Genomic DNA, 25,871 nt, shown 5'->3' with positions numbered 1-25,871 from the left:
TGCTAGCTAAAACATTGTTTTCTGACCTATGTGGGAAATTTTAAATTTTCACTCCTAAGATACATACATCTTTAACACCTTTTTTACAATCTTAGCTTGTGTTTATATATATATATATATATATATATACTTAAAACATAGCATACTAAATAACAAGCAGTGAGTATCTGCAATAACAGCAGCAATATAGCATGAGAAGACAATTCCATTTGTACAGCTACCATATCTAGTTACTTTACAGTCACTATTTAATAATCATTACGTCACTGCAGGTTCAACAGTCATTTGGTAATTGGTCAACATCTGGTACAATAGTAAAAAACAAAATATTCTAAAAATCAGATATTCCAGTAAGCCTGCTCCTTTAATAGATTAGTGCTTTCGATGATACACTTGTGATAAACTTCAGTGATTGTTGGTGTATTTGGTGTTGTTATCAGTTGTTGTCAGCACTATATTCCACTTCTACAATCAAATGCCTTTTTATCTTTTAGCTCTGGTATAACAGTGCTATCTATGTACAGTACATCCAAACAAAATGTATATCGACTCTCCAAGGGACAGCTGTGTAAAACAGAAATCCAAGAAAAAACAAATTGCTGTTCCTCCACAGAGAGAGACCCTTATAATTCCAAAACGAGTATCAACACCCACTATTTTAATACAAGTAAAATCCAGCACAAGTAAACAAATAAAACAATAAAATCACAGTATAGCAGCAAAAAGTCTCTGTCTTCAAACCAACAGAAGGATAAGTGCTTTCAGCAATGCCTTCTTCAGATCCTGTTGGTTAAGGAAACACACCCATTTCTTATAGGGTAACTGATCCAATCAAATAATTTCCTTAGATTCCTATTTCTTAATACTGGCTTTAAAGGAACCACACCATTAAGTCCGGGGTTCCTATCTGCTTGTAAGTCTGCAATCCATTTGGTTTCTGCTTTTTCAGTTTTATTCACTACATCACCTCCTCTAGCACTAACATGGACTTTTTCCATGGATAAAAAGAACTTATGTCCAGGATGTTTCTGTATGTGATGTGCTAATGCATTTGTCTGTACAGCCAAACGAATGTCACTATAGTGATTAATATTCTTTATTTAAACTATCTATTGTTTTTTTTCTACATTGAATGCTGTGCAACTATCGCATCTAGCTATATACACAATATTCTTTGTATTGTAATCCACGTAGGTCCTCAGTTTGTATTCAGCCATCATTCAGCCCTTCATCTGCTGTTCAGATTCAAAATCTTGAATCTCTTCAGGAAAAGAGGTATCTCTTATTTTACCAGAAACTACTTTGCAAGAAGGATTGATAGCCTGAATTAAAGCTTAAGCCAGACCCCGTAAACCACTCCTGTTTAAGAAAATCTGGGGAGGACTAGACACATGCTTAATGTTTTGAGGGGGGGAGTTGACAGGAAAAATCGAGCCAACCATGTTATAAATGACAACAGCAGCTCCCCCAGGAATGGACAAAGCATTCTGACAAAACAGGACAGCCTTCCATGTTCTCTGCCAGGCTCTCCCTTGCCTCTCAGGGGATCCCAACAGCCTTAGAGGATGTGGCTAACCCCTAGTCCATAGTGGCTGTAGGACTACACCAGAGGGATTTGGTTAAAAGATGAATGGTCTGAGGTACAACAAATGGCCAAAGCAGAGTCACCCACATGCACCAGAGGCAAATCGATAACTTGCTGTGGTGGCAAAGGCTGTTTGCTTAACTTTTTCTTTTTGTGGCTAGAAGAAAGACTGACAATGGAACCAGTAGTTTGCTCCATGGTCAAGCTGAAAATGGTGCCTCTTTCCCAGGGAAGACAAGCAGCCAATGCTGGTAAAAATTACACGTCTTTAAAAGTCACTATTTCACAGAAAAACACTGTAAAAAGCAACACTTTGCCAGTCCAAAAAAGTAAAATAAACACAATTTATCCACAGAAAAATGATTTGTGTTACTTTACACAACTTTTAAACTGACAGAAAAAAAACACTTCCATTTAAAAGCATGACGCAGTCTTGTGACAGTCCATAAAACACAAAATTCCTAGCTTTAAAATAATTTTAATGAAAATTAAAGTGATAAAAGGCAAACAATGTTTAGAAGATGGAAGTTTTTTACTTAAAGGGAGCTTATCTGCCAAGGAAAGGAACAGCACCAAGCCAGCCGTTGATCCTCAGAAGCCTTAGAGGTGCATACTCCTCAGTGACAATAAAGCTTTGAAGGGCTTGGTGCCCATACTTGACAGCTCAGCCCAAGCTGTCTAACAGTTTGAGTACACAGAATGTGTCCTGATGCTTTGGAAGCTAGTCAGCTATTATATCCATGGCAGGATATAGCCCATATAGCTAAGGCTACTGCAGCAGTGGTTAATATTATGAACATTTTGTAGTTATAAGTCACTGTCAGTATGATAGGTAAAGTCATGAATTAAATTGTCTAGCAAATAAATCAGCAAATTGTTCAAAAATATAAAATGAAATATTTGCACTCTGTGATCCTGCATCATTGTACACTACACTGCCTCTGAGGCATAATAGACTATTCACATGAATCTGTTAATGCCTACTTGCATAAATGTAAAAATAATATGTTTATGAACATGAGAATCATGTTCATTGTGAATATGAGAATCACTGACCCATCATCTTAACTGACTATAATGTGGCCTCTAGAACTCTACACTTGTATCTGCACACCATGAATTAATTTCATAATGCCTAATTATTCACAAGCATGTATTTTCAATATATTAAATTGCTGTAGTGACAAAACCTAAAAATAAATTGTGCTCACTTAGATGAACAAAACACAGTTCAATCTAACCCAGTGATTTTTATGGTTAGAATTCATCAGTAACGGATCCTTTGAATCACACATTAAGCTATCAAGCCAACTTTTCTGCAAAAGCTTTCAGTTATAATGTTGATGTTCTTCATTCCTTTTTCTTGCCTCAGTATTTAACCGTGAATAACTGTATTTAAACAGATACCTCATAGGGATTATCATACTTTGTGGAGGTTCTGCCAGGTGTTTTTTTGGTCTCAGGGGGAACTTTACTGTTACAGGATGTATCCTCTCAGGAAGTAGGCCAGGCTGAGGGGCTTCTCAGGTGGCTGTTCTTCCCCTGTTTCCAAGACTTCTTTGAGAGGCAGGCCTAGTTTAGCTTCAGTGGGGTTTCTCCTAGTGCTTCAGGGTCTTTGCCTAAGAAACATATGCTTAAAATGGCAGAGGATTTGATTACTATGATAAGAGGTTCTATGCCCCTCCTGATAAGAGGCCTAGGGTGGAACCTGAGTTTGAGAGTTTTGAGCAATGTTTATTCTGATTCTGATGTGGATTGAGGATTTTTCATTTTCAGAGACTCTGCATTCCATGAGGGAGCATTTTAAATGGGAAGGTCAAGATTTCTCTGATTCCAGGAAGAGGCTTAGGAATTCTTGTTTTACCCCAGCATAGGCCTTTAGCTATACCTCCTGTTCTGAATGTGGTGGAAGATGGTTTTGCAGAGACTTCCCTGAATCCTCATTGTTTGTCTCCTGCCCCAGTTAAACCGGATAGGTATTATAGGGTGCCTGAAGCTCATAAGTATCTTTTAAGAGTCCTGGCAGACCCGAAACTGTCTCTCAGGGGCCTAAAGGTGTGAAGGCCTCAGTTGTTAAAAATCCTGTCCCTCCTGATAAAGAGGCAAGGGCTTTGGATAGATGGGGAAAGAAAGTGTATACTTCTTCCACTTTAGCCATGAGGCGTTGAATTGTCAGTTTCACATGTTAAAATATCAGAATTATCTCCTTTCACAACTGAAATCTAAGGTGGATGCTCTGGCGGAAGGTATTGAGTGTAAAGAGTTGCAGGATTTAGTTCATGTATCTGAACAGGTGGGTAAACATTCCTTACAGTGTGGTTTTGATGCTGTGCAGGCCTCTGGCTGCCACTGGTTCTGTTCGCCTGGTTGAGAGATCAGAATTTAGCTGAGCATGTTAATTTTGGATGCTCCTTTACAGTCTGATGTGTTGTTTGGTTCACCTGTGGAAGCAGTCTTGAAGAAAATGGAGGACAAGGCTAAGTCTATGCAAACTGTTAAGGATTTTTTGCAGGTGCAGCCTCGTTTAGTAGAAATTGGCCTTCTAAGGGATGGACTTATCCTGCTTATGATTCCCAGTCTAGGGGTAGGTCTAGGCGTGGTAGGGGCAGAGCTCAGGGTTCCTTTAGGCCTAGGACAGGGAGTTCCCCTGCTCAGACTTCTAGTGAGGGCAGGGGTCAGTCCTTGCAGACCCAATGACCTGCCTTCCAGCTGCCAGTTCATTCTCGCCTGGCAGCACCTTTGGGAGGAAGGCTGTCTCTTTTCAAAGAAAATTGGGATTTAATTACCCAAGACAGATGGGTTCTGGATATCATTCACCACGGTTACAGGTTTTATTTCCATACCTTGCCTCCTTTCAAAGGCATGCCAGACATTCCTCCTCTACAAAGAACAGAGGCTCACAAGCAAATTTCTCTGTTGCTCCAAATAGGGGCCATTCAGCCAGTTCCTGTACCAGAAAGAGGCCTAGGATTTTATTCTCGCCTGTTCCTAGTACCGAAGAAGGGAACGTGGAGACCAATTTTGGATTTATCTATCCTCAACACTTATCTGGACATTCCCAAGTTCAAAACAACAGCTTTTACCTCTGCTGGGCAAAGATCACTGGATGGTAACTTTAGATCTCAAGGAAGCTTACCTTCATGTGCCTATAAGACTAACTTGCAGGAAGTATCAAATTCTCATTATCAGTTCTCTGCATTGCTTATCTACGGTTCTGGCTCAGTGATAGCTTACTTCAGGCTAAAAGGAATTCAAATCTATCCTTACTTGGGCGATTGCCTGATTCTGGCTCAAGAAAAGGAAGATCTTCTACAGCATTTGGAATATGTCATAGCAGTGCTAAGATGCCTAGGGTATTCTGTGAGCGAAATAAAGTCCAGTCTAGTACCCTCTCAAGACATGTGCTTTCTGGGTGTGAGACTGAATACAGCAGCCCAGATGGCCTTTTTAACCCCGGACAAACAAAAGAATCTTTCCAGTTACTTCCATCACCTATCTCTTCAGTCCGGGCTGACTGCAAGGACAGTCCTTCAAGCCTTAGGGTTCATGGCATCTTGTATTCTGGTGCTTCCCAATGCCAAACTGCATATGAGGAAGCTGCAATGGTATCTCAAAAATGTATGGACACAGCACTGCCAGGATTTGGACACTGTCATTCAAATAATACCTTGCATTCAAAAGGAATTTTTGTGGTGGGCTCAGGAATGTCACCTAAACAAGGGACTCTCTGAACGACAGATGCCTCAGACATTGCTTGGGGAGCTCATCTAAATGGAAAGTGGATACAAGACAAGTGGCCTGCCAGACTACAGCATCTACATATCAACATGAAAGAGATGTTAGCAGTCCAGTTTGCATTAATGGCTTTCAAGGAATTACTTCTTCCAGGGCAGGTGTTGATTCTAACAGACAACACAACTGTCATGTGGTACATCAACAAACAAACATTCTTACCCATTGTGCAGGCAAGCAATGATTTTATGGGAGAACTCTTCAGGCAAGGTTTCTGCCGGGAGCACAGAACTCCTTAGCAGATGTGTTAAGCAGACAAATCATGGATCCCCCAGTGGAAACTGGATCTTCATGTATTTCAAAATTGACAGTGTCATGGGGAACTCCAGACATAGATCTGTTCGCTTCTCCACTAAACCACCAGCTGCCAAAGTTTTGCACAAAGAGGTTTCATCACACAGCTTGGAAAGTGGATGCTCTTTCTTTCAGTTGGAAAAATCTTCATGTGTCGTTTCCACCTCTGCCTCTTCTTCCAAAGGTGCTTCTAAAGGTCAGACAAGACAAGCCAAGGATGATTTTAATAGCTCCAGATTGGCCTCGGCAGCACTGGTACCCATTACTGAGGAGTCTGGTAAGGAAGCCTCCATGGCCTTTACCTTTGATTCCACATCTGTTGTCTCAGAGGGACGGTCATCTGCTCAATGTCAAGCTTCACTCTCTTCATCTAACAGCCTGGCATATTCTGTTTTGAAAGACAGCAGGTCTCAACTTCCTCAACAAGTTTTAAATGTGATTATGGAAGCCAGAAGACCTAGTACAAGGAAAGTGATGAAAAATGGAAGAGATTTTTATTTTGGAGTGCAGCAAACAATTTGGAGATTTCTGAGCCTAATTTGAGTGTGGCTCTTCAATATCTTACTGAGTTATTGGACAAAGGTTTGTCTTTCTCTTCCATTAAGATTCATGGCAATTTCAGCTCACTATGATTGTGACCCACCATTGTTTTCGCATCCTTTGTTCAAGCAATTTCTTAGAGGGGCAAAGAATATAAGACCCCACATAGAGCTCCTACTCCTGCTTGGGATCTCAATTTTGTGTTGGAGAAACTTACTCTACAACCTTTACTGCTGAATTGAAATACTTGTCATGGAAGACTGCTTTTTGTTGGCCATTACTTCTGCAAGAAGGGTTTCTGAGTTGCAGGCCCTTATGGCAGTGGAGCCTTTTGATTTTTCATAAGGATAGGGTATCTTACTAATCCTTCCTTTATGCCTAAGGTGGTTTCTAGTGTGGCTTTAAACCAAACTATTCATTTGCCTACTTTTTATGCAGAACCCCAAAATAAAGGGGAAAAGATTTTGCACACTTTAGATGTACACAGGCAATTATTATTTGAGCAGGACTAAGGATTTTAGGCAGTCTCAGCAGTTGTTTGTTTCTTTTGCTTTGAGTTCACAGGGCAAGCCTGTGTCAAAACAAACTATTTCTAGGTGGATTGGGTGTTGCATTGCATTTTGTTATTCCCATCATGGCAAGGAGATTCCAGCTGGGATTAGGCCTCATTCCACTAGGGCTACTGCCACTTCCACAGCATTTCTAAGGGGTGGCAACTAAGGATATTTTGGAGGCAGCTACTTGGAGTTCAGTGCATACTTTCTCTAAGCATTATCACCTTCCTCTCTACTCTAAGTCTAGGGCTGGTTTTGCCACAGCTATTTTGCAAGGCATGTTGTCAGTTCCTGCTTCCTTATGATTTGCCAGCCTCCCTTACCTCTGCTTTGGGATTCTGTTAGGACTGCAGCAATGTGGAATGAAGAACATAGTACAGTTTTGTACCTACCATAAATGTAGATGTTCGAGGATCCACATTGCTCCTCCTCCTTCCCCTCTGTGTTTAGGGGTGGTTGTGTGGGTGAGGTTGTCTTCTGCTAATTTTGTATATATTGTACATATTTTTGGTGCAGGTATGTTTGGAGTTTTGGGTTTTGGCCTTATCTTTTCAGGGTCTTCTGACATCTGGGGCAAGAAAAGACTGAGGATAATTAGTACCCTGATGTACTGGACTGGACAGCGGACTACCCCAATAGTTAGGACTGCAGCAATGTGGATCCTCGAACATCTACATTTATGGTAGGTACAAAACTGTACTTTTTGTGCTCTAGTATCTAGCCTACATTTAGTTCAGTGTTTTCATTTTGACAACAATGATGTTTCTCTATATGCTGCAAAACATAGTGTGTACAGTCCCAGCCCATGTATCAAGTACATTAACAGAGCATCTTCTGCCTACTGTGAATCTCTTAGGGAATTATTCACATTAGCAACCATTACTTTTATTTGCAGCAAAAACTCGCAAAACATTTTCAACCCTCTTTTTCCCTGACTTCCACACTTTAGAAAAAAATTTAGGGTGACCAAGTGTCTTTGCATTCTCTCTAACATGCTTGACATAGTTTCTTATTATCAAAAAGCTGCAACTTAAAAATGACATTTTCTGAGTTTCTGAGTTAATACAATAAGTTACACATCATTTTAACTTTGTCATAAGACTCAACCCTAACAATGACTAACCTTATTTGCTGCCATACATTTATGAAGCTTTTGTATTTTGCCTCCACTTTACATTTTTATCTAGTACCAGCGGGCAATAGTTTCATTTTAATTTTGCAGACAAATAAATATTCATGAAGCTAATTTATCTGCATACTGGTTAACTCTGGTACTCTAAACACATTCGCAAATTTCTCCAGAGTCAGTGCACATTCTGACAAAGGTGTGCTTCTTAATTTGTTATATGCAATGTCATAGATAATTCTGTCTCTTAGCAATGAATCAAGCAGCCCACCAAACCTAGACGTTGGCTTTATTAAATCATACAATTAGTAGAGTTCTGAGAATCACTGTATTACTAGAACTTGCCTTAATGAGAAATAATGACCAATGTCTGTTGCTGACATGATAGTAAATGAATCACAAGGCATTATTATATGATAGATCTCATACACTCTACCATTATTCCTCTTTAGTAATATTAATTGTGCTTAATACATTAATTGCATCATCCGCTGACAGGTGAAGGAAAGTTGCAGCTTTTATTTATTTACTTTTTTCTGTGATACTATCCCGTGGTGGTGGTGCTGCGGTAGCGTTGTCGCCTCACAGTAAGACGCTGACCGGTTCGACTCTCAGCTAGAGCGTCTTCTGCATGGAGACATGCGTGAATGGGCGTACCTTCGTTGAAGGTTGTGCGTTAGGGCTGACAACTCAGCACGTAAAAATTAACTGCCAATCATTAGCAGACCAAAGTTCCGCTGTGGCGACCCCTAACTGGGAAAAAGCCAAAAGACACAACAACAACTTTTTTCTGTGATACTATAAATATATCATTCTGTACCCACTGCTGTCAGCTTTCTGCTAGATTGTCCTATAGAACTAAAGTGTTGGGAGTGGTATAGTGTTTATAATGATGAACAAAGGGTGCATGGTGGAAAATTTCAACAGTCCAGGATTTCAATTGGATTTGAAGTAACAATTGTTGTTTTGTATTAACTGCAATCATTTTGGCTTTTTTAGGATGTGCTGAGGCTTTATTTATTGAAATTCATTTTCATTTTGTTGAAGTGTTCTAACTTTCATTTCATTTTGTTTGTGTGAAAATGATGAGTGTTCTGGTAGATAAGGGCACCAGAAATTACAATTTGGTAGCATTTTTTCCTCATTTTTAGTGATTGTTATGACTCAAGAGATGCGCACATTAACTGAAAATTCCCCCAGTGCTCCAATAATATTTTTATAAAACATTGTTTGTTTGTTTGTTTTTTAACCTGTAGCCTCTTAAGGCTAAAAATGTAACAGGCAACATGAGCTGTAAACTCGAAAAATCTCATGAACAATTTGATGATGTGATCATCACTATATTCATGCTTAATACCATGTACTCCATGTGCTGTAGTTTAATTATGGGATTCAGTTTCCATTTGTAAACAGAGCACAGCTTGGTACCCTAATACAGACATCCAGGTAGCAGCACTTGGCCAGCCATTCTCTTTACTGAAAAGGCAGCAACCGAAGAGCGTTGCACCATTATGTAATATCCCTCATATACTCTAACCTTAAGGGATACTTCAAGACACATTGCAGTCTGCAGTCCAGTCAGTGTTTCATAAAGAGCACCTTTAGTCCTCATAACTCTAAAAAAAGTGGGATACAAGTCATTGTACAATGGAACTGGAATCAAACATAACATCATGATAAAGAATGGACTCGGCTTCTGGTATAGTGAAACATTGTATATAATATTACATTTGTCTCCTGTAATGCTGAAAGACAGAACAGCTAAGCTAAAAAATTGCAGTACATCACTTGTTTGGAGAGACTAAGCTGTTTGGGAGAATCCCATTAATCATCTAGTCAGTAACAGAATACTTTACCTGAACCTTGTTGAGAGAATATCTACATTTAAAAAAGACAGGAAGAACCTTGCATAGCATAACAAAACTGTTTAGGAGGGGTTATTTATTTGTCTAGTACTGAACATAAAGAAAGTCTAGACACCATTTCTACAACGGATGGTGATCTGACTCTGGTATTATTTTCTGTTTGGGGTATAGGAGAGTTCTCTTACTCTGCCAGCAAGGCAGCATTTACCCTGCCTCCCAAAGCAATTTGAAAATATAGATGCTTGTGTTGAGGATGGAGGGGAAGTTCCTATTGCTATTCAAAACACATGACACTCTGACCTTCAGATATTACCTGAAAGCATCAGTCACAGCTTTGCAGTACCTGCAAGACCAGGCAAATTCAGGAGCACAAAATCACTCTGAATTACCATATGCATGTCAGTCTCAGTTTAACAAGAAGAAATAGTGAGGTCAGAAAGGGTAATGAAAATCAGAAACGAATAGGGTATGTGAATACACATTAGGGGTGCTCATTACATTCTTAATGAGCTTCCTATTGAAATGTCGGCACCCAAAATGTTAAGTGCTGACAAGCCAGAAAAAAGGGAACCAAAACTACAGGAGAAGAGTGAATCTAAACATTTCTCTTGTCCTTTAAATTTATTTTTTGCAAGGTGGCAAGCCCCACTGCATCTCTTAATGTGAGGGGCAAGCTCCTCCATACCCCCTGAACTTATATATACCAACTCCAAGATCACCAGATTTGACAGAAAAGAGAATATTCTGGAAAATAACCATCTCACACTTGGTATACATAAGCCTGTTTTTCTGTGATTTAGTCTCTATATTTTAGGACTTACTCTAATGGTCCCAACTGTTCAAAAGGTTGCCATGTTCAAGCGACTTATAAAAAGAGAGTACAGCACAGAAAACGTTTAAGTTATTTTTTCTTTATTTACTGCATTGCTGATAACATGGAAACAAGCTGTGTAAAGGAGTCAAGCTCTCATTTATGCATGACTGTAGTATATCTATTTCTGTCACTCTATTAGGGTTTTGATAATAATGAAAAAAACAGCGTTTTTTTTTTTTACCAAGACTGTGCTAGAACTCCTAACTAGCTGATGGCCCAGGCAGACCAGACAGAAACACTTTCACACATAGATTACATCAACATACTCTGAAACTAATATTTAAAAATGTGTGTGTGTGTGTGTGTGTGTGTGTGTGTGTGTGTGTGTGTGTGTGTGTATATATATATATATATATATATATATATATATATATATATCAGAATCATTTTTCACTACAACCAAAAATAGCATTTGAATAATATTTAAAATCAGTTTGCTATATGCTGCCATTTCAGGTACCCTGCCCTTCTGTCAACTCAAATGCATGGTAACCTTGTCCATAACAGTTCTATGCAGCTTTCTTATCTTATAATGATGAAGATGGAAATATCTTACGACTGCACAACTAAATAGGTATTCAAGCTAAGTTAACAATTAATATGATGATACAAAAAATTCTACAGGGCTGATCTGGGTCATTTAACTTGATAGTAGACCTAGAAAGCATTTCTAACACAACATACAATGTTCATGATTTCCCACATCTTTTATCTGATGAAAATTCCACCAATCCCACCAATATATTATATATGTAATAATATTTGATGTGCTACTATTATATTATATTCACACTGGGGTAGTATCATTAATAAAAAGAAGAACTAAATTTGGTTATAAGTAATCAGGATTCACAACTTCAACAATGTGAAATGTACAGAAAGGAGATAGCATTCACTGCTACAAGTTCATAGGTTCATAGGCTCATAGTTACTAGGCTAACTGCCCTTGTCGGGCCATTTTAAGACTACTCAATTTTCCTTTTGGTACCAGAGTTAAGCAGTCCCTTTTGGTGTTAGATTGGCCTTACCTATCCCATGGTCAATAATTATATGTTACCCTAATGAAGATAGCTGGAATTACGCCATAGATAACATGAGGGGACCCATGCATGGGATAACGCCTTTAGTAGATGCCTCTGTCCAGTAGTATTACATGGAACAGATATGAGGTAAATTTTCTATCACCCATCCATAGATCCAAGTTGAGACTGAATATGGACAGGGATGAGCTTTGTTTTACTTGGATGAGGAGGTTGTTCCAGAGCAGTGGTATCCTCTGCGAGAGATACCTGTCCCTCTAAACCATTCTGTAGATGTTGCAGAAGAGGTTTCGATCCCTGGACTGAGTATATCTGATGACATTTGATTTGTTGATATGCAGTAAGTCCATAAGTATTGGGTTTGAGGATGGTTTGTATGCCAGACACAGGTCACCTCTTAGCAGTCTGTAGGATACTGAGTATAGTGACAGGCCTTTGAGTCAGTTCATGTAGGGTATATTGTTAGGAGCTGTACCTTTTTAGAAAGGTATCTCTGTAGGAATTCCAGTTGTTGCATGTGATACATGCCAAATGGGGTATTATACTCAATGACTGGCCTAATGAGGGCCTAATGAAGGCTGAGTAAAGTGTGACATGACATCTTTAGATCTAGATGCAATCCAGTTGTTTATACACTATGTCATATATACAGACTTTCTTCAAACAGTGGATACATGTTGGTCAAAGGTTAGGTCACTATCCACATACGTTTCCAAATCCCGAACAGCTGGGTCTACTCTTAGCAGTGTATTGTCAATGTGGTAGTTGCCTGATGTAAGTGGCCTTCCAAAGGATACAATAATGCATTTTTTTCTCATTTAAATGCATAGTTGCTCAGCAGTACAAATATGCCACAAAATGCTTTGCTTGCTTTACAACAGTATGCATCAGACAGAAAAACATATGCAGTACTTTAATGTAGAAAACAGAAATAAAAGCTATCTTATGATCAATCTCATATGATCACCTGGTATAAATGATTTGTTTTTCACTCCTGCAAATAGTATGACACAAAAATAAGTCAGTCACGTATGTGCATGGCATGTTTATGCATTTTTATTTTCTGGTGTACTTTTAGACACTTTAGGAAGTATTTTATTGTTAATTGCATTAATGTAGGTGGCACGATGGTGCAGTAGTTAGTGTTGCTACCCCACAGTGATTGGTTCCTAGCTAGAGAGCATTCTTGTGGAGTCTGCATGCCCAACCTGCCTTCATGTGAGTTTTAGCTGAGTGGTTTGTGTTTTGTCTGCCTTATGCCTACTGAGTGCCAGGACGAACCTCAGCTTCCACATGACCTTGTGTTACAGAAATATGAAATTGGAGAATGAATGAATGAATAAATTAGTTTACTAATTTATTTTCACTAGTTAGGTATGTATCTTTTTTCTGTGCTGATACTGAAAAAGGACCATGGGGATTCATTCCCTTACTTCAATAAAAGATTGATAAACAAATCAATAACAGCTGTCATAGTTTCAGTTTAGGGCAGGAAGGTGGGTATAAAAGGGTCAGAGTAATAGAGAGGGAGTATGTGACATTACTGTTGCCAGAATACTTCACAACATGTGTGCAAACCTATGAGTTGACAGGAGCATGGAACTTAGAATACAAACATTATCTGGAACTGACACTGATCCGGATAAAGTTTACACATTATGATTGGCATACATCTAGCAGTGCAATGATAGTTTTGTTTGACGCAAATAAAGAGCTAATAGTTATGCACTGAAATAAGAGAAAGAAAGGGAGAATAAAAAGAAAGAAAGTTCCACTTTCTATAAAAAGGTTAGTAAGACAAGAGTGCAAAAGTTGTACATAAAATAGTGTGAAGAAGCAGAGCAAAATGTGACTAACAGTAAAAGGACTAAAACTGGAAGTTAATAATCAACAGAAATGAAATCCTGCCAACAGCCTGGCTAAAATAGTTGTCTTAATGTGCAAGGGATGTTTCCACACCGCAGCAGTCAGAAATGTTTTCCATAGGAAATCTTCAGTGATGCCAACATAGTAAGCTGCACACCTCATAGAGAGAGAGGACGATAGAAAAGAAGGTAGTAGATATGGAGAAAGAGACAGAAAAAAAAGGAGAACAAGAAGATACTTTGTGATGCCCTATAAGCACTAGATATGGAATTATGGCGTGGCAATCAGTGTAGCACACGAATGCATACATACACAGTGAACATGTGTGTGTGTGTGTGTGTGTGTGTGTGTGTGTGTGTGTGTGTGTGTGTGTGTGTATACACACACAAACATTTGCTGATTCACACTTCATTCAATATGCAGCTTGACCAACATAAACTATCAACCACAACCCATTCATGATGGTAAGGGAATGCAAAATGGACCATTGCCCCCCCAAAGGACCCATGGTTGTATCTGCCTCCCGGTTATAAGATCAGGTGTTGCACAGGATCATAGGATCATAAAAGATTACTAGGCTATCAACCCGGAGGTTATTTTAAGCCTAGCCATTTCATCCCAATGTAATACCATGAAAATGCTAGTCAGTACCCAAGATTGCATTTAGTGATGACTACCCATGTTTAGGAGGGTTGTGAGCATTATCCCTGGAAAGAATTTACAGTGCCCCATCCACTCATCTACGTCCCTCTTGAACAGTTTCATAGAGGTGCTCTGATTCATATGAATTGGTAGCCTGCTCCAAAGACGCAGCAGTCACTGGAAGATAAAGCTGTCCCTCCAGCATATCCTATTTAAGTTGCAGGCCATATTTAGGTCCCTGAAATGGATAGCCATAGTCCCGTTTGATTTACTGATATGCAGCAAGTTCAAGGTTTGGGACTTGGATTGCTCTGTAGGCCAGGCATAATTCTCCCTAAGAAGTCTATATGACACGGATTATAGTGTCAGGGACTTTATTCGGTCTGTGTACATGCTGGAGTTGTTAGAAGCATTTGAGGTCTCTCCATTTGCTGTAGTCACTTGGTACAGTAAATGCCAAATGGGCTGTTTTACTCATTTATGGGCCAGATTAGTGCTGAGTATAGAGAATATATTTTGCTCTCGAGGGGATGCCTTTACTAATCAAGTGTGCTATGTAGAAAACCTTCCTCACTACAGTAGACACATGATGGTCGAAGTTAAAGTTGCAGTCAAGTTGTGATCCTAGGTCTCTTACCACTTTGTGGGTACTTAGGGTATTGTTATTGATTTGATAGTGTGAAGGGACATTGTTTATGCCGAAGGGAAAAATGATTCATTTCTCTGCATTGAGTTTGAGAATGTGACTAATTCACCAGTCGTTGATTTGCAAGAGACCCTCCTGGAGTATATTGACATCATTTGCAATGAGTGTTCAAAGTTTTTTAATGAGCTACAGTTAACTGGAACTATTGCTATGGGAAAAATGACATAGACCCGATATATATATATATATATATATATATATATATATATATATATATATATATATGAGAGTATCAGTTAACAGTGAAATAAATAAATACTAAATGCAAAAATATCAATCTAAAAACATTGAAAATAAAATGTTGAAAAAAAAATAAACTTATTTTATGAAGGGGCAAGCCCAACCTGCACCCTCTCACACCCCCTGCAACTTATATATACCATTTCTGAGATCGCACAAAAGTGGGGAAGGGATACATTTCCAGTCCCCATTGTACAGCACACTCACACACACTCAGATGCTGGTAAAGCCAGCAAAACTGATGAAACCAACATTCAGTATTTTGAATGTTTGATATAACTACCTAAAATTACATATATACATCAATTTCAAAAGCTTAAAACTCCAAAAAAAATCTTAAAGAGCTATTTTATGAGGGTAGCCTGCCCCCCTGTATAACCCACTCCCCCTTTCACTTATATAGACCAACTCTAAGATAATTAAACAATGGGGAAAGGAAACATTTCCTCCCCATGCTGTACCACAAACTTCCATACACAGATGCTAGCAAAGCCTCATTAGCAGGCATGTGTAACTATGTAGCATTCAATTTCTGGATTTTCTGAATGTTCAAAATATTTACCACACCTATACAACTGTGTGTGTTATAGATATATCTTCTTCTTCTTTCGGCTTTTCCTGGTTAGGGGGTCACCACAGCTGATCATCTGTCGGCTCATGATTGGAAGTGAAGATTTACAGTGTTGAATTGCCAGCCCAGCACCCAACCTTCCACAGAAGGCACACACATGCACACACTCACACCTAGGGCCAATTTAGAGTGTCCAATCCACCTACTGCATGTCTTTGGGATGAAACCAGAGCACCTGGAAGAAACCCACATGACCACAGGGAGGACATGCAGACTCCACCCCAGCCAAGTATTGAACCGGAGAATCTCTTGCTGTGAGGCAACAACGCTAACTGCTGCACCACCATGGCCACTCTCTCTCTCTCTCTCTCTCTATATATATATATATATATATATATATATATATATAAAATATGTGTGTGTGTGTATATATATATATATATATATATATATATATATATATATATATACTTGATATGGTCGACATTTCAGAATGTCGACATTCATAGGGCCAAGACCATATGATCGACATTTGAAATATCGACCATAAAAATAAAAAATAAAAAAATAAATGAACTTACCTTCACACTGCTAGCAGGGGGGTTATGCCCCCCTGCACCCCCCCTGAACTTAAATATATCAACTCCATTCCGCACTGTACGGTGATGCCTTTTCCACATGGTTGACATTTTGAATGTCAATCATATGGTGTCGGCCATATGAATGTCAACATTCTGAAATGTCGACCATGTGAAGGGAACACACATATATGAATGTCAACATTCTGAAATGTCGACCATGTGAAGGGAACACACACACATATATATATATATATATATATGTGTGTGTGTGTGTGTGTGTGTGTGTGTGTGTGTGTATGTGTGTATGTGTGTGTGTGTGTGTGTGGGTGTGTGTATATATATATATATATATATATATATATATATATATATATATATATATATATATATATATACATATATATATATATATATATATATATATATATATATATATATATATATATATATATATATATAAAGCATATATATACATATACATATATATATATATATATATATATATATACATATATATATATATATATATATATATATATATATATATATATATATATATATATATAAAGTATGGCGGTTTTCACCACTAGAATGTGTAGATTTCTTGTGCATGTGAAACTTGTACTATTATTGTTTGCATTTACTCAGCGAGTAAATGGAATGTCTTTAAGGGAATTGAAATATGACTGAGAATTAGACCCAGGTGTCAGCAAAGGTATACAAAAGAAATGGCTGTGTAATCCAAGTCAGAAAAATCTGACAGAAAGCCTGAGAATGTTACTGGAGAGACAGGATGGCTGCATAGAGCATGGCACTGAAGAAGAGGAGTTTATCCAAAGGACAGTTTACTTAGGTTAGTTCTAGGCTAACTGCCCTTGCGAGCCATTTTTTTTAAAGCCTAGCCAGTTATCCCTTGTGAGACTCAAACTCTGCACCTTGTGTTTGCAAGGCAAACACCTTAACCATTAGGCCAACCTGATGAAGAAAGCTGGAGTCTGTTTGTCTGGAGAGGAACAAAATCAGAGACTCCATGTTTTATGTTGTATTCATGACCCAGATTTACTCAGGGTGATTTACTTTTTGTTAAAGACCACAGATATTAATTTCATTTTGGAAGATCCAGCTTTTCAGTTCCATTGTGTAACTACTACTTTATATAAAACACTCTGGTGTCAGCTACAATAATTCTGCACATTGCTGGAGAATGCCAGTTAAACTACAGCCTACTTTTTTATTTTGCACACTTAAGCCCACAAGACAGAATTGTTCCTTTTTGGGGTGAATCAGAGGCACACTCTGGTTAATTCATTTGCTCAAAGTCACATGGTGGGCAAAAGTAAGTTGAAGGAATCAAACCTTGTGCCCTGAGCATTTCATTAATTTAGTCCAGTGAGCTAATGGCCTTCCTAAAGTCCATAGCCCATCACTGTGTATAAAAGTATTCTGTGGTCCACTGGTACTTTGAAACCTTTGCTGAGTTAAGTGCTGCACTGAAGCACACAGTAACTTTTACAAAAATAAGCATATATATTTTTTCATTTGCTCTTTTGGAAACTGCATTCCTGAAGGAGTATATCTGTTTCTGTTCCTTGTGTAGTGCTGTTTGAGACATTTTTGCTATTTTCCTGAAAGAGTATACCTGCTCCTGATTTTTTGTGCTATGATCCTGAGAGAATATCCCTGCTTCTGAGCTTTGTATTGTCTTCCTGAGAGAGTGCACCTGTTTCAGAAGCCTGTGCTATGTTCCTGAGAGATGTCAGTTACTCCTGCACTGTCGACAAAATGACTACTATGGTGCAACTTCTGTAAGCAATCACTGACACTGCTATAGGCATGGTTGGAGTCACAAATTCCATCATGATGCCAAGAGCCATGTCACCACTGAAGCCACTGACCTAGGCGAAATATTTTGAGATTTACATACAACCAGAAAGTATAGGGAGAAGCTGACTGGACACACACTTTCTGTACAACTAAAATGGGATCTGCTCTGAACAGTCATGGACATGAAAGGAGCAGATGACAAGGACTATGAGAAAGTAGAAAAAATGCATGCTTGCTCAAGCTGTGGTTGTAGCAGAGACCCAAGCCTGAAATTGTTATAAGTAGATGTTTTACAAAAACTAAGCAGCAATTTCCCAGTTGTTCATAGGTTCATAGGTGTTTGCTAGGCTAACAATCACAAGGGCCTTTTTAAGCCTAGCCATGCATCCCAAATCTCTGACGAGTTCTGATACCCTTGATAAGTGTAAGTATGGGCCTGGGAGATGAACCATTTACAGGTTACCTGCTTGCATCAAAGACATGGGTGCAAAACCAGGGATGAATTTCCAGTTTCCCATCCAATTGTCCAAGTTGCACTTGAATTGGATTAGGGAGGATGGGGAGCCTGTTCCATAGACGGGGTAGTCTCTGGGATACATACCCATCTCTCCAGCAGGTCCTAAGTTAGAACACAGTAGGGTCCAACTAGAAAACAAATCAGGTAGAAATATTGGAGATTGACAAATTCAGCAGTCATCAGTGAGTATGATTAAATAGTGGCTGCGACAATAGGGAGGTAAAAGTCTGTATACAGTGACTTGCCTAAAGCAATGGAGAAATCAGTTAATAAACCTGAGGTAGCAACTTCAGATATACTTTGTTTTGTGTATGGGAAAAGGGGCCATACTGCCAAATTCTATAACAGGGATGTCAATTTTGATACAACTGTGAAACCTACTGAAAGACATACAAATGATGTAGACCTTATGCAATGGTATATGATCTCTGCTAAAGTGGCTAAAACTGCATTATGCATTGTGCAACTGCTAAACTAAGTATACTTTCTTAGTAGATGGAAAATAATTACAATGGCTGTTAAATTCTGGTGGTATGGTTACCCTTTTAAAATGGCACTATATTTTCAACGGAACACCATGACTGTGGAAGTAGTATCAATTTATAGGTCAAGAAATGATATCCCATTGCTCTAGTGGCTGCCAAGTTTTGTTTGAGAAGGTATTACAGCTAACAGGCCTAACATGACATGAAAACTGGGAAAGACTTTCCTCACTTTAAAGAATTGTAAAAACAATGGGAAGTGCTTTTGATAAAATCATATCACCAGCTTAAGGGAGTAGACTACTAGAAAAATTAGTCCATGGTCCTACCTTTATCTTCTTCTGAAAAGGGGAAGGGAAACTGACAACAATCATGAACATTACTAAATGTGACTACAGTAAACACTCAGGAATAGTGTTAGAAAGTCCAAAGGGAATAAGGATATGAATAAGCATAAAAGGAGAGGAAGAACATACAGCCCTTCCAGAAGATAAAGTATGGCTAACATGGGGAGTGGTACTAGCTCAAGGGTAAAGAACCATAACCAGAAAGGTAGAATAGCAAGTACGGTTGTTTAGAAAGAAATATCTACTGCAAGTCCTCCGTGTATAGGGGGCCTACAGCTAAAAACTCTGGTAAAGGAAAGCTTCAGTGGATACAGAATGGCAAGAAAGAGGTAGCAACCATGGAAAAACAGGTATGAATGTGATAATTAGGAAAAAAAGGTGTGTCAGACGCTGAGCCTCTTACAGAAAAATATGATTAGATCTCTTCGGAGTAGGAAACAACTGGTGGTTACATTGATTACTAGTATGAATTACCTCTCCTAAGAGAATGGGACACTGAAGACCAGTGCCTGTGCTAGCAGGAGAAAGGGCAGAACACTCTACCTTACAAGAAACTGCTAGACAAGAAACTCTTGATTTAGCTGACCTTCTGGTAAGTCAGTTAAATTTTAATAAGACTCAGTGGGCAGATGGAATTTTGAGTAGATAGAAAAATAATATAATTATTGTGGTTGGAGAGGAACCTACCACAAATATCCATACTTCCTCTCCTTATTTTAAAATACAAATTGCCTTGCTGTTAGAGTGAATAAAAAGAAATAGGGAGTAGTGCATCAGCTATTGATACCTAGGCTCTTCGCGGACAAACCCAAGGCAAGAGTTTTAGCTAAGTTTCATTGGTAGGACATAATAAAAGAAATTTAACATTTTTGCAAAAGATGCAGTTGTTCAAAGTGCCACCTATTACTCTGTTTCTGCAAGCACTGAATACTACTAATTCCACCTATGTCCCACCCCTCTTAAATGCTTACACATAAATATGGATGTACCCCAAGCACAACAATACACACACAACTCCTAAACCATCAGTCTGCACTTAAGCACTTCAACTTTCTTTCCTCCCTTATATTTACTAACTGACCCCAGTGATCACAACTTACTCAGTCAACCCCACTCATCTAACTACTCCTACGCCTCTATAGTTGTTCTCCCAGTATTGCAGCTCCTGACTCATTGGCCAATCTCTCCACAAACCTACATACCATGCTTCTCTTAAATAGCGCTGAATCTTTACTCTTCCTGTTTTATCATCTTGCAAATTATAATACATCACTTAATCTTGCACACATTTCTCCCACTATCTGCTTCATGTCTAGCCATTCAAATCACCCCACTTCACCATTAATCACTTCCAGTATATAAAATGACTCAACCAAACTTTACTTCAGATTTAAATTACTAAACACTAGTACCTACCACACCAAAATAAAATTCACTCTTAGTTAAACCAGAACAAGCTTACCAAACTTATCCATCTTTCTCTCTCTTATCACTCTGTGGGGATATTTACCCCAACCCTAGTCCCTGTACCCATTCATACTCCACAATAGCCTCCAAAACTCATCCCCCCCCAAAAAAAAAAACCCTTCCTATTCAGCCCACTGATCTCCTTCCAAAACATGGATAATACCACCATCACCAAAACCATCAGAACTCAACCAGTCTACCTCAAACTCACCCAAACTACTTAAATTGATTTTCATAAGTACTCCAAGCATCTACAATAAGATTTCAGAACTCCACGGCTGGAACTCACACAATAAACCAGATATACTTGCCATAACTGAAACATGGCTAAAACCCCATATGCTTGACTCTGGAAATTCACCTCCTGGTTATAATATCATCAGGGCTGGAAGTAATCCAAAAAGGTTGTGGAGTAGCTTTATAATACCCTGACTATCTTGAAATCCTACCCTATACTAAACCTATTCCCAAATTCCATAACGCTTAACTTTAAAGAATTACACAACTACAATAAAAGACAGATTAACACTGACAAGAAAATCTACTACAATAACCCCTTACTAAATCAATGTTCCAAGCTTAAAAAAAATTCTGGTCTTCTTTTAATAATGTACTCCAGCCTGGAACATCCACCACTTCTAATCCTGCCCCAAATAACACTTCCTCTGAGATAGCTGCTCAGTTTAACACACATTATATAGAAAGTATTAAAGCCCTTACTAAAGATTTTCCACCTAACAATCCTAGCATGCCCTATCTCCAGATAGCAAACACTCTCTGTTTCACCCTAATACCCATCCAGACCTCCAACATCAAAGTGCTACTCCATAAACTGAAACCTTGTTCTCCTTCATTAGATAATCTCCCATCAGAACATCAAGCTAGCTACCACTTCCATAGCCTATCCTATGTATGTCTATCCTGATTAATAGATCTATCAAGGAATTATGCATTCCTTCTCTTTGGAAAAAAAAAATTAATCAACCCCTTCCATAAAGGAGAAACCTTAATTGATATAACCAATTTCAGACCTATTGCCATATTATCTCCTTTGTCAACATTTCTGAAGAAGTGTATTTGCAAAGAACTACTTGAACACATCCTTCAGGAAAAGCTCCAGACTCTGACACAACATGGTTTTAGACCCACACCTAGCACTACCATGGACTTATTAACCTTCATAGATACTATTAACAAAGTCAGAAACAAAGGCAAACTCATTTCCTCTGTATTCCTTGACCTCTCTAAAGCTTTTGATCTTGTTTCTCACTAAAAAGCTTCACTATCAACTACCTTCCCTAGGGCTATCATACTCCACACTACTATGATGTAACAACTGCTTAACTGATAGATACCAGGCTATTAAATGGCTGTCCACATTTTTTCACTTCCTTCCTGTCAATACTGACATGCCACAGGGCTTCATTCTCGTCCCTCTACTTTTCAATAAATTTACGTAAATTCTCTAAGCAAGCTTCCCTCATATAATATACTGATGATTCTACCCTGATATGCACTTCAAATAACCTCATACACCTGCAGAGAATTACTCAAGAAGCCTTTAACTCTATTGAAAGTTGGCTACAGGATAATCACCTGCTACTAAATCCCCCCCCCCAAAAAAAAAAACTTAATTACTTCTCTTTTTTTCCAAAATCCAGTTTCCATGAAAAAAAAACAACTTTAAAATTTATTCCTTAAATAATACAATTGAAGTTACTTCAGATACAAAACTATTTGGTATGACAATTGATGACGATCTTAAAGTTGATTTACATATCCACAACAGCATTAAGGAAAGCCATCAAAAACCAAGTACCCTTCATAGAGTATAGAAATTCCTTAGAGACTCTGCCAAGGTAACTCTAGCTACCACTTACCTCTTACCCTCACTACTATACGGAACCCCTATCATGATCAACCTACAAGCCTCACTTAGTTCTAAACTTGAACAATGCTATAACAAAGTTGCCAAATTTACTTTCAAAAAACCTTTCCAGACCCATCACTGCTTAGCACTAAAACCACATAACTGGCTTGAGCTTCCTCACCACCTGTCTTATACCCAGTTCATCTTAGCCCACAAAATCATCTATACCCAATTTTTCCACTCCAGAAATTAGTTCCACACTCTACTTCTATCTACTAGATTATCCTCTTTGGTCAAATGATGAACAACTACTTTGGGCTGCTGTGGTCAGCCTCTACTTCAATAATGTAGTTGGAATAAAATATGTATATCAATCAAGTCAAGTATCTTTTCAAAATAGTACTAAAATAATTTCTCTGTGCCTCATGCATTTGTCCCTGCTCCTCATCTGAGACATGGCTTCTCCTAACATCCTTCATCACCTTTATATACCTCCCTCTTAAAGTACTAAATCACTTAAACTGCTTATCCCCGTCTAATACTTTACTTTATTGTAGCAATTAAACTACTTTACCTACTTCTAATTTAGCACAACCAAATTTCCATTCTATCACTATTTGTCTTTTAACACTTAAACTATTGTTTACCCCCCTAATACTTCACTTTAATGTATTTCTTAAATTACTCCTACCTATCTTTTACACCACCCTTCTATCTGTAAATTCCCAATACAATGCTGTACGTTAAGGTTTGTGAATATCCATAAAAATTTTATTATACTGACTAATATGCTATATATACACTGTAACTGCAGTATAAAATTGTTACTGTAAATATTGATTGCATTAAATTTGTTACCTTGGACTTTTCCTCCCCAGGCTTCCACTAAAAAAAGGCACCTGTGTCTATATGGACTTTCCCAGTAAACAAATGTCAGTAAATAAATAAATTAAATATATTAGCATTGAGGTTGCACAGTCACCCTCAGTGGTAAGGGAGTACATAATTTGCAAATCAGAATGAGTATTCCCTTACTTCTGTAGTTGTGCAACCTCAGACTTAAGCACTGAATATATAAACAATAGCAGCTTCAAGAAGCTTTCATTTTAATGTCTTTTCATCAGTTATCATAGATCTAGTGGTAAGTTCTCATTCATATATTCTGTGTAAAATATAGTAGCATAGATCCAGAATTTGGCTGTCTAATACAGGTGAAAGAGAGGTTTGCAGATTATTAAATGAAAACTGGGAAACGCTTAAAGGCCTGTATTATTAAAGTTGTGATGTTATTTTATATTATATTCCATATTTAATGAAGCAAGCAGACCTCTCTAACAGATCACCTCTTCTTTTTTACCCCACAGGACTATCTCCTTCAGCAATGGCACTGTATTAAATGTGGGTCACAACCATCTTCTAAATGGTTCAAGAAACTTTCAAAACAAATCAACCTGGAATTGTATCAAAATTCATTAGCACCTCTTGCAATTACTATGCACTGTCTTTAAATAATATGTGTCAAAATTTGCATTACAATTTCTTTGTTAATTTCAAATGCAGTGCTATTATTTTATATACACTAATAAAATGACTTCTAAAAATAATCTAATAGATGTGGCTTATGTGGTACAACTGTACTGTCTGCCTGAATTCATATTTTGCTCCAAATACAAAATGTAATTTTAGATATTGCTTTTTATTTTAGCTGTGACTCACAGTCACCAATGAAATGCTGGTAGGGCTAAATTTCCATCGAAGAAATTCATGAGTAGGCATTTAAACATATCGCATTCTCCTTACAGAACTAACAGATAGAGCTAAAATGTATACCCTGAGTGGACTAATAATATTTAATGGTCTGTATTTGAAACAAATGCTTTTAAAATGGATATTTTGTTTTACCCAAAATTATAAACAAGTTATAAGTACTTTATTTTGTACATGCAAACGTAAGCCAGAAGCAAGAACAGTTAACTACTAAGACAAGAAAAAGAGATGAAAACCTGTAAGTCATGGCTCAACACTGCTAATGATATGGTCACATAAAGTTTCCATTGCAGACCTTCAGTGAGCTAATAGTGTTGTTGCCTCACAGCAAGAGGTTCTCCCGTTTGATTCTCGGCTGGAGTGTGGGAGTGCCTTCTGGGTGGAGTCTGCATGTCCTCCCCGCGGTTGGATGGGCGTTCGAAAGACATGTGTAAATGGGTGTGCCTTCGTTGAAGGTTGAACGTCGAGCTGGCACCTTGGCGTTCGTGAAAATCTACTGCCAATCATTAGTGAACCGGAGTTCCGCTGTGGCGACCCCTAACCAGGAAAAGTCAAAATACAACAACAACAACCTTCAGTGAGCTATATGGTTATACAGTAAATGCACATGTAATACAACTAACTTTAATGAACTGTTACAAAAAACTACAATTATTTTCCTCACTCATCCAGCATTAAAGAGAAAGAGTAATTTAGACATCTAGGAAAGGCAGTCTATGTTCAGACGTATGTCTCTGTCAGAAGTAAACCACCTGATGTATATTAAAACATGATCCTGGGTTACTGGAAACTATAAGAATTATTTATTTATTATCACCTTTACAACCTCTGCCTATGAAAACAAACTGGTCTTAAACTGAATACATACCTGAGGTTCAATAGCCTGTAAGTAGATTATGTATAATACATTTAATCTGACAATCCTGTAAATGATTTTAGAAAATGGATAAGGATATGTTACATTTTTATACTGGCAGATATTTACTTCCACATGTGGAAAATACATGGTACATTTTTTTAACAATACATAGATTCACCTGTACAATTTTCAACATTGTTTAAAATGTCATCTTTTCTGACCTGTCCACAAAATATTGTTGTCTATTTTTGTTCATTTTGCACAGCTGTTTTTGCTTTAGTCTGCTACTCTCATGGGCATCAGGTGTCTTTGCAAATTGTTTCATAATGCTGTGTATTATCTATAAAACAGTTTTGCACTACTGATGTACATTTGTCCTTGGAACCTGATTCCTACAATATTAAATCTTCCAGTTAAACATGAATATTGAATTGCTGGCATCATGTTTGTTTAACATCTCAC

General features: G+C 38.1%; 1 protein-coding gene across 3 annotated transcripts in view; it reads left to right on the top strand.

The window, feature by feature from the left end:
- Positions 1 to 24,934, top strand: part of DPYS (dihydropyrimidinase) — a 779,854-nt gene extending 754,920 nt beyond the window's left edge. For all 3 annotated transcript variants that reach the window (XM_044065690.1, XR_006364014.1, XR_006364013.1), the window contains one exon: positions 24,148 to 24,934. The gene's annotated coding sequence lies outside the window, so the exon portion shown is untranslated. The remainder of the gene's footprint in view (positions 1 to 24,147) is intronic.
- Positions 24,935 to 25,871: the final 937 nt, after the last annotated feature.

Source organism: Protopterus annectens, chromosome 3.part0 (genome assembly GCF_019279795.1).
Source record: "Protopterus annectens isolate FY-2018-M chromosome 3.part0, PAN1.0, whole genome shotgun sequence".
Classification (NCBI taxonomy): Eukaryota; Metazoa; Chordata; order Ceratodontiformes; family Protopteridae; genus Protopterus; species Protopterus annectens.
This window is presented reverse-complemented; position numbering and strand designations above follow the sequence as displayed.